The sequence below is a fragment of the Pinus tabuliformis genome, chromosome 1_2, assembly GCF_031772625.1.
Source record: "Pinus tabuliformis cultivar Carrire ecotype Pingquan chromosome 1_2, CPIR1, whole genome shotgun sequence".
NCBI lineage: Eukaryota > Viridiplantae > Streptophyta > Pinopsida > Pinales > Pinaceae > Pinus > Pinus tabuliformis.
This window is the reverse complement of record NC_142298.1, coordinates 560,836,134-560,846,701: the sequence shown is the minus strand read 5'-3', so window position 1 is coordinate 560,846,701 and position 10,568 is coordinate 560,836,134. Positions and strand designations below refer to the sequence as shown.

The window sequence follows — 10,568 nt, the reverse complement described above, 5'->3', positions numbered from 1 at the left end:
AGATATGGAGAGAAAGATGTGGAGGGCTATTGGAAACCCTAGAATGATTGTTGCCCATATGTTGCAACAATGAAAATGCTTATTCCTAGAACCAGCTTATTCTCTTGCCGCTATGCTTCACTCACATTCATCGATCTTTTGGTGGTGCGCCTTCGAGTTTATTGAAAGTTTCTTGGAACCTGGAAAAGAGCAGCTTGCTTGCTAAAAGGAACTCCTAGTGCTAGATCTCATTGCTGACATTCTTGTGAAACCATGAAAATATGGATTGTGAGATTTCCGGTCATTGTGCCTTACTTAAATCCAATCACCTCTTGTTGTTGTGTTCTATATTGAAACCCTTGGTCGTGTGGCTTCTGCAGCAACCCTAGTTCCCTTCTTCTAGGTCACATTCCTGCTTTCTTCCGTGATCTGCAAGAAAACACATCATATTATCCACATACATATTGCAAACACAAGGTCACTTAATAGGGTATAAGATTTAATCAATAAACATAAGAAACAATTGTTATTGAAAATAATAGATTCTCGTAACAACATTTACGACAGAAATGAAAAGCACTCATATCCCTGAAACATTTATGTAGAGATTCGTTTGTCGAGTCTTCTTCGACCCCTTGGAAACATTTCAACTGCCAGCCTTGAGGAATCATTCTGTTGCATGAGTATCATACTGTGTGGCTATCCTTATATGTTAGTCAATGTCAAATTTGACATTTCGGGAATGTGCATTGGTGTAGTGCGTTCCTCCTACTCTCGTTTCCTGTTGACTGAACCTGCATGATTTGCTTTCTGCTCACAAGCCCCAAAACATCCTGCGACCAGTTGCACCCAAGGACTGCCACTTATGAGGTCTTGTGGTGGTCTTATAATGGAAGTTGCACTTATGGCTAGGACATTGGTACTTTACAATGTGATGGGATATTATGAGTGGGAGTGCGACTTTTGGGAGGTCGCACAATCGCAATTCTTGGCAGGTCACACACTTTCGAGGCTTGCTCGAGGAGTAAAATGCGATCCAACAACTGTGAGTTGGAATGCAACTCAGTGGTGGTCACACAGTCGCAGCAAAGTTGGTCACACTTCCAGCTGAGATCCTAAGATGTGACCTGGAGACTAACAAGCTCTCTAAAATAATGTGACTGATTTTGGAACTTGGTGTTGGTGTCTTTGCACTCAGTGGGATACTTTCAATGAGTTTGTTGCCTTTAGTAGAACATATTTCTGGGTACTAAATGAGAGTTTGCAGCCTAAACTTGTCCATCGTCTCCCCAAAGCGAATGTTAGTCGCTTGACTCATGTTTTTCCACCTACAAATCTCTCACTGTATCTGACATGGATCGTGTATATATATATATATATATATATATATATATATATATATATCAGTGAGGAGTTTAGCTTCTTATGGCGAGGGAAAAAGGAGAGATCGAATGTTGGAGTCAATGGCCTCTGTTAATTGATCGAAGGTTTTTGATCCTGCAACTTAGCGAGTGCTGGAGAAGTTGCATGTTCACACCGCAATGAAGGTCGCTCCCTTTGGCTACTTGTGGAGTGCGGTGTTGCGAGCTTTGGTGGAAGCGCAACTTCTCAAGGGTCGCACAGTCACGTTGCATAGGAGGTTGTGTTCCTTGGCTACTCATGGAGTGCGATGTTGCGACTTATGGGCTTGCCAAAGGAACTGCGACTCGCAGAATGAGTCCAGATCAACATTCAACTTCTGCAACAGCTCCTCCTCCAGTGATACGTGCGTACCAAGCAACATAACTCCCTATGCACATTCGTATATGCATTGTTCTAGCATAACTTTCCTGACGTAGAACCATAAACTTGGAGGATCCTATTTACATGCGACTTCAGCGAATAACAAGACATGCAATGTCAAATTTTCAAAGTTCATTAAATAAATAACTTGGGCTTCTAGCTAATGCTGTGAAATGACCTTCAATGCATTCTCATGATTAACATTGATTATTTTGAGGATCCCCTTTCAAAGCTTGTTTTTGCAAAAGATACAGCCACTACATGTATGGAATATATGACCCTTTAGTCGTGCTCAAGGTGTTTCTTCCACCTGGCATCTAAACACCCAAGTTGGGCTCAAAATATCCTCTTTGACCTGCGCCTCTGATGGCAGCCTTAAACAGCCTACGCTCTCCATCTCCTTGGTCACCTATGCCCACTATGCATCATCTCTCGCATGTGTTGGTCTTCAAGGTTGCTAACCACATGGCTATAGTCCCTTCTCAGCAAACAAACCTCCCATACTACTTTCGAGTGGGTTACAGTGGTTTAAATTAAGCATTAACCCTTTATCGTTTAAAAAAAATCCAACATGTCATCTATTAAATAATCGCCACGTATTAAAGAGTGTATCTTGTGTCCAGTTCAATTTTCCATTCGATTCCTTAGGAGAGTAGGTGAGGTTCATCTTGAGAGCATCTTAGCAATGTCGGGTCAAGGAATTTCTTAACATAACCGTTGCATAGTTGAGTGTATACCCCTGGCATCTTCAATCAATTTCCTGAAAAGGAGGTGGGATGAAAACAAGTTAGCCCCCGATAGTGATATTTTCATGTGAGAACATGGAAACCAATGAATAAATAAACTAATTCGCTTCAGGTGCCTAGGCAATGAATTATCCTAACCAAAGTGCTACGAATTATATGGGTTGGTCAATTGCGCATCAAGTTTGGAGACTAACTCAAAACCCTCTGGATCTATTAATTGTGTTTGTCTCTGATATTTCATGATGCCCAAGGTGATGATGCACTCATAGGGCGCGTTCCTTGAAATGCTCATGACCATGCATTTGGGGGGCGAAGATTAATGCAAAGCAGGGCTTCAAAGACGCACATAAAGGTGACAAACTTAAAAACCCTAATGCACATGGTGGGATGGGGAACCAATTATGAAAGTAGGTGAGACATGACATTCAATGATTCTTACCATAATACAAAATAGAGAATGCAGCTCTGGAGGAATATGACTTAGGTTAAATCATACAGGGAAACATTCTTGTGCTAATTTAGGGTTTCTCTCCAAACCCTAGTATGGCCAATCATAATGAAAGCCAGATTGGGGTCTTGTCTGCCCACACACGGTGTCACCATTGATTGAAAGGCATAAGGAAAATATTTGAAGTCTTGGGAAAGACATCACACCTCCAAAACCCTAATGGAAGGGTTGGGTTGTTGCGCAAGATGGGGCATGACAAAAGAATGCAATATATATCGCATGATTACACGAGTGAATGCATCAACCAGGTCTAACAAGAATAAGCCATGTGGTGAATTATCCAATGGACAACTGGAGGGTCCCTAGATGGCTTGAGGTGAGTAGTGGGGGGACCAGAAATTTTATATATGCCCAAAATTTTGGGTGGTGCTGTAGCAGCTACAACAATTGGCGAACCACTGGTAGACTCCAGTATCTCTGTCAACATCCCTGTAATAATCCAAGTCCAGGTATGATGCAAGGAATATTGAATGGTTGCTATGGGCACTCCATGCGTTGCCTCAGGAGATATGCCTTCCCTTCGTGTCTCAGCTAGGTCTCTCCAGTCAGTAAACACCCAATTAAAGTTCACACGTGCCTGTAGTTGATGATGATGTGAAGAACGTGTCAGAGGGCTTATTGTATTCAAAATTCTAAAAGTAAGTTTCTGGTGTTGCTCCACTGCTAGCAGCCTTGAAAGTACCCTATTGGAGTCACTACAAGAAATCACAAACGTTGCTCCGCTGCCAGCGAGCGCTGCCCGTGGCTCGGCGGGTCTCCCTTGAAGAGGGGGAGGGGCTGAGATCTTTACGGATGTGATCATACCAGCGTTAATGCACCGGATCCCATCAAAACTCCGCAGTTAAGCACACTTGGGCTAGAGTAGTATTGGGATGGGTGACCTCCTGGGAAGTCCTAGTGTTGCACCCTCCCCCCTTTTTGTGCGGCTCGGCAGAGCCAGTGGAAGCGATCCTGGCGGGTGCGATCATGTCGATGTTAATGCGGAACTCCGCGGTTACGCGTGCATGACGGTGAATTGGATGATGTTGCGTGTTTATCTTGTTTTGCAACGTGGGGCTAGTTATATATTGATTTATAATGGAATCCTGTGAATGAAGAGATTGTCGGAGCATTAAGGGGGAAGGGGGAGCCTAACTGAGGGAAACAACGACTCGCTCGAGACTGCTCCAAGGGAAGTTCGAGAACGGGGCACCGATTTATCATCCCGGTCGGAAGTCGCGAGCGGGATTACAGCGCAACGGAGGCGACGTATTGCGGCAGCGGGCGATGAATCTAGGACCGTTCGCATCACCGCAGCGAAGATGACACGGGGAGAGTGGGTAGGAGGTTTAAATCATATGTACTTTTGTAGGAACTCGAATTTCGGAGGAACCCGTGGGTCGTTCACGGAAAGGCAGCGCGAGCTCCACGCAGCGTCGTCGGTGGCCACAGAACTTATGCCATTTTTTCTCTTCTCTCTCTCTCTCTCTCTCTCGCTTTTTTCTTCCTTTCCTCTTCCCCCTTCGTTCTTCCCCTGGTTCGCTGGCTCCGCGCGGGGGGGGGTGCGGGCGGCGCCGCCAAGTCGGGGAAGAGGGCGAGCTCCTGCGCCGAGCCGCTTCGGATCGAGGGCCACGGATGGGCCCCATGCGCTGCGCGTGGCTCGGCGGCCTCCCTTGAAGAGGGGGAGGGGGCGAGATCTTTGCGGGTGCGATCATACCAGCGTTAATGCACCGGATCCCATCAGAACTCCGCAGTTAAGCGTGCTTGGGCTAGAGTAGTACTGGGATGGGTGACCTCCCGGGAAGTCCTAGTGTTGCATTGTCCCCCCATTTTTTGTGCAGCTCAGCGGAGCGAGTGGAAGCGATCCTGGTGGGTGCGATCGCACCGACATTAATGCAGAACTTTGTGATTACGCGTGCTCGACAGCAAATTGGATTATGTTGCGTGTTTATCTTGTTTTGTGACGTGGGGCTGCTTATATATTGATTTATAATGGAATCCCGCGAATGAAGAGATTGCCAGAGCGTTAAGGGGAAGGGAGAGCCTAACTGAGGGAAACAACGGCTCTCTCAAGACTGCTCTGAGGGAAATTCGAGAACAGCGCACCAATTTATCATCCTGGTTGGAAGTCACAAGCGAGATTACAGTGCAGCGGAGGCGAGGTATTGTGGTAGTGGGCGATGAATCTAGGACCGTTCATGTCACTGTAGCAAAGATGACACGAGGAGAGTGGGTAGGAGGTTTAAATCATATGTACTTTTGTAGGAACTCGAATTTCGGAGGAACCCGTGGGTCGTTCACGGAAAGGCAGCGCGAGCTCCACGCAGCGTCGTCGGTGGCCGCGGAGCTTACGCCTTTTTTCTCTTCTCTCTCTCTATCTCTCGTTTTTTTCTTCCTTTCCTCTTCCCCCTTCATTCTTCCCCTGGTTCGCTGGCTCCCCGCGGGGCGGGAGGCGCCGCCAAGTCGGGGAAGAGGGCTAGATCCTATGCCGAGTCGAGCTCCATGCGTTGCTCGAGGGCAAGCTCATTTTTCTTTGGGATTTCATCATTATTTTCAGAGATATCCAATGTTCCGATATCATATAAGCTCTGATCTCCGATAATCGATATAACCTCCCTCTCCGACCTATGATATTCTCTCCTTTGTCGATATGTCAATCCCTCTGATCTCTGGTCTCCGATAATCATATCCCTCCAATCTTCGATTCATATATCTCCAATCATCGATATCCCAATTCACTCCCCCTCCGACTTTCGATATGTACCAATCTCCAATATGATTTAAGATTTTGTTTAATTGTGAAATTGTGTCTGCTCATATATCAGAACTTTTGGAATGACACACATCTAAAATATTCAGTTATACCTAATATTTCGATCTTCGATATGGTTGCGGATCCAATGGGATTTATCGCAGTGATTTAATAAAATATCACGTCTGCTTCTCATCAGAACTTTCCATATATCGCAAGGTTTGCAAAGTGTGCCATGTTAAAAATCTGATACTCAAAACCTTCGATATCCATCTGCGTTCGCCTCTTGTCACACTTTGGTTTGGTCGTTACTATTAAGTTTTGAATAAGTCATCGTTAATGGTCTCAGACTATTTATCATTGGGGTTTCATTAGGATTAGTTTAGATTCAAATTATTTGTACAATGTTGATTGCTTTGTTGTATTTGGATTACAGGGCCAATTCTGGAATACCTTTCTCTTCCGATTTTAATGGAACAGCCGAACCACTACAGTCCTAAAGAAAGACAAAGGTTGTTGAAAAAGGCTATTTGGAAAATCTGTTGGAAACTATCCTTCCACTCATTTGAAGATTGTTTGAATCTGACCCAAATGAAGCTTCTGAGATCTTCTAAGTTTAGCTTGTGATTCAACAAAATACAAAACCTCCATATTCATTTACTTTTTATTTCTCGTTTGTTGAGAAACCAAAGGGATCTATTAACTTTGAAACTTTGTATAAATACCTGTCTCTTCAATAAGATCAAAGGGTGGTCGCGATCACACACAGGGGGCTCTGAAATAATTTGATTTGTGCTTTCACACTATTGTATAGTGCATAGAGTTTTATTGTAGATATTGTAGAGAAGTTATGTCTCTATTATAAAGGGACTTTGCCCTATTGCAAGCAATTTCATTAAGGGTTAGAGATACTCTTGGAAATGTGGTAATAAAATTTTGACATGGTTTTAATTAATTCTTATTCTTGTGTACTATTACCGGAATGTAGGATTATTGTCTCACTGTTAAAGTTTCATTATTGGTTCTGATCTTTATTCTAAATAGTATTATGTTTCTTTAGTATTGTGCACTATTGCTATTCCATTGACATTTTGTTGTTGAAGCTTTGTTAAAGCTATCTTTGCAGGGTAGAATGAGATCGAAATCAATCTTAATTCATTGAAGTATTCTTATGGTGACTGATAACTATTTATTATTCATTTGCAGGCTTATTTTGCTTTCACTTGTATTAGTTAATGTGAACTACTTCCTTTAATTAATATAAAATCACATGACGAATTATATCAGTTCTTCCCATGTTTTAATTAGCTTGCTCTTGGATTGGGAAAGGGTTATCCCATTCCAATTTGAGATAGGTTTTTCTGTTTTAGATTAGTTTTGCCTATAGATGTTTAATCTAAATTTAGTTTAACTTTGCATTTCTAGAATTCCTCTTCTTAAAGAGGCCAAGCATATTTTTGGTTTGGCTGAGCCATAGATCAGCTTAAGGATTTTCTTCCTTGCCTGAGCTCAGCAGGAAGGCTAATTTGATTTCTCTTTCTTTGTTGGAAACTAAAATATTTACTTTAAGCTAATAGAGATAGAGAAAGGGTAAGTAGACCTAGTTTAACCAGTCAAAACCACCATTTCAACAGAAAAGGAGCTGCTTTAAGTTCCTGACTGGGTGGTCTCCCTTAAAATGTTGAAGGGTCATTTTTATCGATCAAAACCTCCTCATCAGTGCCTTGGAAGTCCTCACATAGAGGAAATTATTTGTCATCCTCATAAGTGCCTTGGAAATTCTCACTTGGAGGAAAATATTCACTATCCTCATCACATAATCCTTGCTTGGAGGAAACCCTTCACCATCTTCATCAATGCCTTGGAAATCCTTGCTTAGAGGAAAATCTTGACCATCCTCATCAATGTCCTAGGAAGCCTTGCTTGGAGGAAATTATTTTCCATCCTCATCTGTGACCTAGAAATCCTCACTTGGAGGAAAATATTCATCATCCTCATCAGTGCCCCAAAAATCCTCACTTGGAGGAAATTATTCACCATCCTCATTAATGCCTTGTAAATCCTTGCTTGGAGGAAAATATTATTTATCCTCATAACTACCCCAGAAATACTTGGTTGGAGGAAATTATTCGACATCCTCATCGATGCCCCATAAATCCTCGCTTGGAGGAAATTATTTTCCATCCTCGTGATTTCCCTGAAAATCCCCGCTTGGATAAAATTCTTCGCCATCCTCATCAATGCCCCAAAAATCCTTGCTTGGAGGAAGTTCTTCATCATCCTCATCAATGCCCCACAAATCCTTGCTTGGAGTAAATTCTTCACCATCCTCATCAGTGCCCCATAAATCCTTGCTTAGAGGATATTCTTCATCATCCTCATCAACGCCCTAGACATCCCCTCAGAGAGGAAAGCTTTCACCATCCTCATCAATGCCTTGGACATCCTCACTTGGAGGAAATTCTTTATCATCCTCATTGGAGCTTTTTAATTCTACCACTGGAGGAAAATCTCCCCCCCCCCAAATTAGTGGTGACTTCAAATTACTCAAAATTAGGAATTTCTTGATCAACATGCTCAATATTATTGCTTGCACTATGATCAGGTTCCTCATTGGATGAATAATCTTTTCACTCACATTAGAGACGTTCCCATTATATTCACCAATGCCAATACAAGAGCTACACAAACAACATGTTAATGCTTCAAAAATAGAAACTTCATTGTTAAATAAATCAATATCCTTTCATTGGAAACATAGAATAATAATGCTCACTCTCCTAAAGACAATTGTATAGCTTAGAGAATGGGGTTTTCCTTTTAAAATTTTAGTTCAATATTTTCCCTCCAATTTTTTTAAACTACTAATTATTAAATAATTCAATTATCTCTTATCTCTTATTTTCTTATATCATATTTACTAAACTTAACAACAATTCATATAATTTCTAGTATATATACACATCTACCCCACATTTACTAAACTTAACAATCATTCATATAATTTTTATAATATATACACGTGTGTACTCCTCACATCACATCCAATCTTTGGGAGAATTGGTTAGAGATTTTGAGGAAATTAACAAAGTCGTTTTAAGATGAGTGAGAACCATTGGTTAAAGAACTTGAAATCATCAAAAAGACAATGAAAAAAAAACATCATCAGACATTCACATTTAAAAATTTAGTATTTTTTTTTTAATTATTATGGTTTAGCAAAAAATTTAATTAAAAAACTCAACTCTCAATTATATGTGAATTTTATATGTTATGTGAAAATTAAATTCAACTCTCAATTATATGTGAATTTTATAAATTATATGTGAATTTTATATGTTATGTGAAAAAATATATATAATTTTATTTTGAAAAAAAAATCAACAAATACTTATGATCTTTCAAGAAGTAAATTAGAAAAAACTATATCAATATATATTTATAATATTTTAGAAGAGGAAAAAAATCAATAACATAATACTTTGTATCATAGTGATGCCAATTAAATTGCCCACACACCTATAAAACTTTAAAAATAAAATATAAAAAAAAAATTTAAAATAACAATGCAAATAAAAATTATATTAAAAACTTATTAAACAATCAAATAAGAACAATAACTTTTTTGAGCTATGGTGCATGACAATGTTGATTCCCAAAATCACCACTACTCCCCATGAAAGCTAAAGGGCTGCCCAAAAGGGTTAGGCAATGACCGCGGGGCCTGAGCCTTGTGGGTTGTTGGTGGCCCATTATCACCAATCGGAGCACCAATGGGAGTTGGGATTGTTCGGTGCTCTATCACATGGAATATATATATATGTTATGTTTATAATTTTTTTTAAAACTCTTCTTATTTTTATTTGATGTTCTAATTTTTAATTGTCAATTTTTTTAATTTATTTTTTCTTCAAATGTTTGATTTTTATTTTTTTATTTTAATATTTTTATTTTTTATTATTTTATTTTTTATTATTTGATTATTTATTTATTTATTCTTAATTAGAATAAAATGTTTTATTTATTTTTATTTAAAATTTGTTGGTAATTTTTTTTTAATTTTTAATATTATTTATTAGGAAAATACAAATTCGTGTGTTTTTAATTTTTTATTATTTAAATTATTAAAAAATGTTTGTTTGTTTTTTTTTAAATAGAATTTGTTGTTTATAATATTTTTGTTTCTTTATTTTAAGAGTGGTAGGAGGGGCAGAGATTATAATTAATCTCAAAGGAAAATTAGTCATTAAGTATTTATCGAGTTTTGATAAGAAGACCAATAACCAATCGAAAATGTATGGTCTATTATTAAGCACAATATTGTCTCGATATTTGGGAATCCCTGATATTGTAATATTGGGAGACTCTCTGCTTACTATAAAACATTAGAACATCGACTCATCTCCAAAAGAGAACCACCTCAAGCTCCTTCTTCAAAGAATTGAATGTGCTCTGGAACACTTTCTCTTGAAGTCTTTCTTTCATATTCTTAGAGGACAAAATATAGAAGCATATTGTCAAGCTAATCAAGCATGCCTCCTTAATGAGGGTCAGACTAAAATAAATGGCTCAACGGGCTGGAGAATTATACCTTAGGCATAAGGATGACACATATAAATCGTATGTCAAAACCGACGCATCTCAATCATGATTGCATTATAATGGAAAACATAAGATCTAATAATCATACAAAAGGGTATTTTATTATGGGTGTCGTGGCTCCAACTAAGAGCGTGGACCATGCCCAAATCTCTGCGTTTGGACATAATAATTTACCATGATCTGACTCGAAACTTCGCTTTGTGATGAATTTAGTGAAGAT

At 39.5% G+C, this 10,568-nt stretch overlaps 1 non-coding gene and 1 pseudogene across 1 annotated transcript; both read left to right on the top strand.

Annotated features, from left to right (window-relative positions):
* Positions 1-3,805: 3,805 nt before the first annotated feature.
* LOC149206834 (5S ribosomal RNA) lies at positions 3,806-3,924 on the top strand (annotated as a pseudogene).
* Positions 3,925-4,697: 773 nt separating this feature from the next.
* Positions 4,698-4,816, top strand: LOC149206833 (5S ribosomal RNA). Its single transcript, XR_016253126.1, has one exon. It is a non-coding gene; the product is annotated as a 5S ribosomal RNA (ribosomal RNA).
* Positions 4,817-10,568: the final 5,752 nt, after the last annotated feature.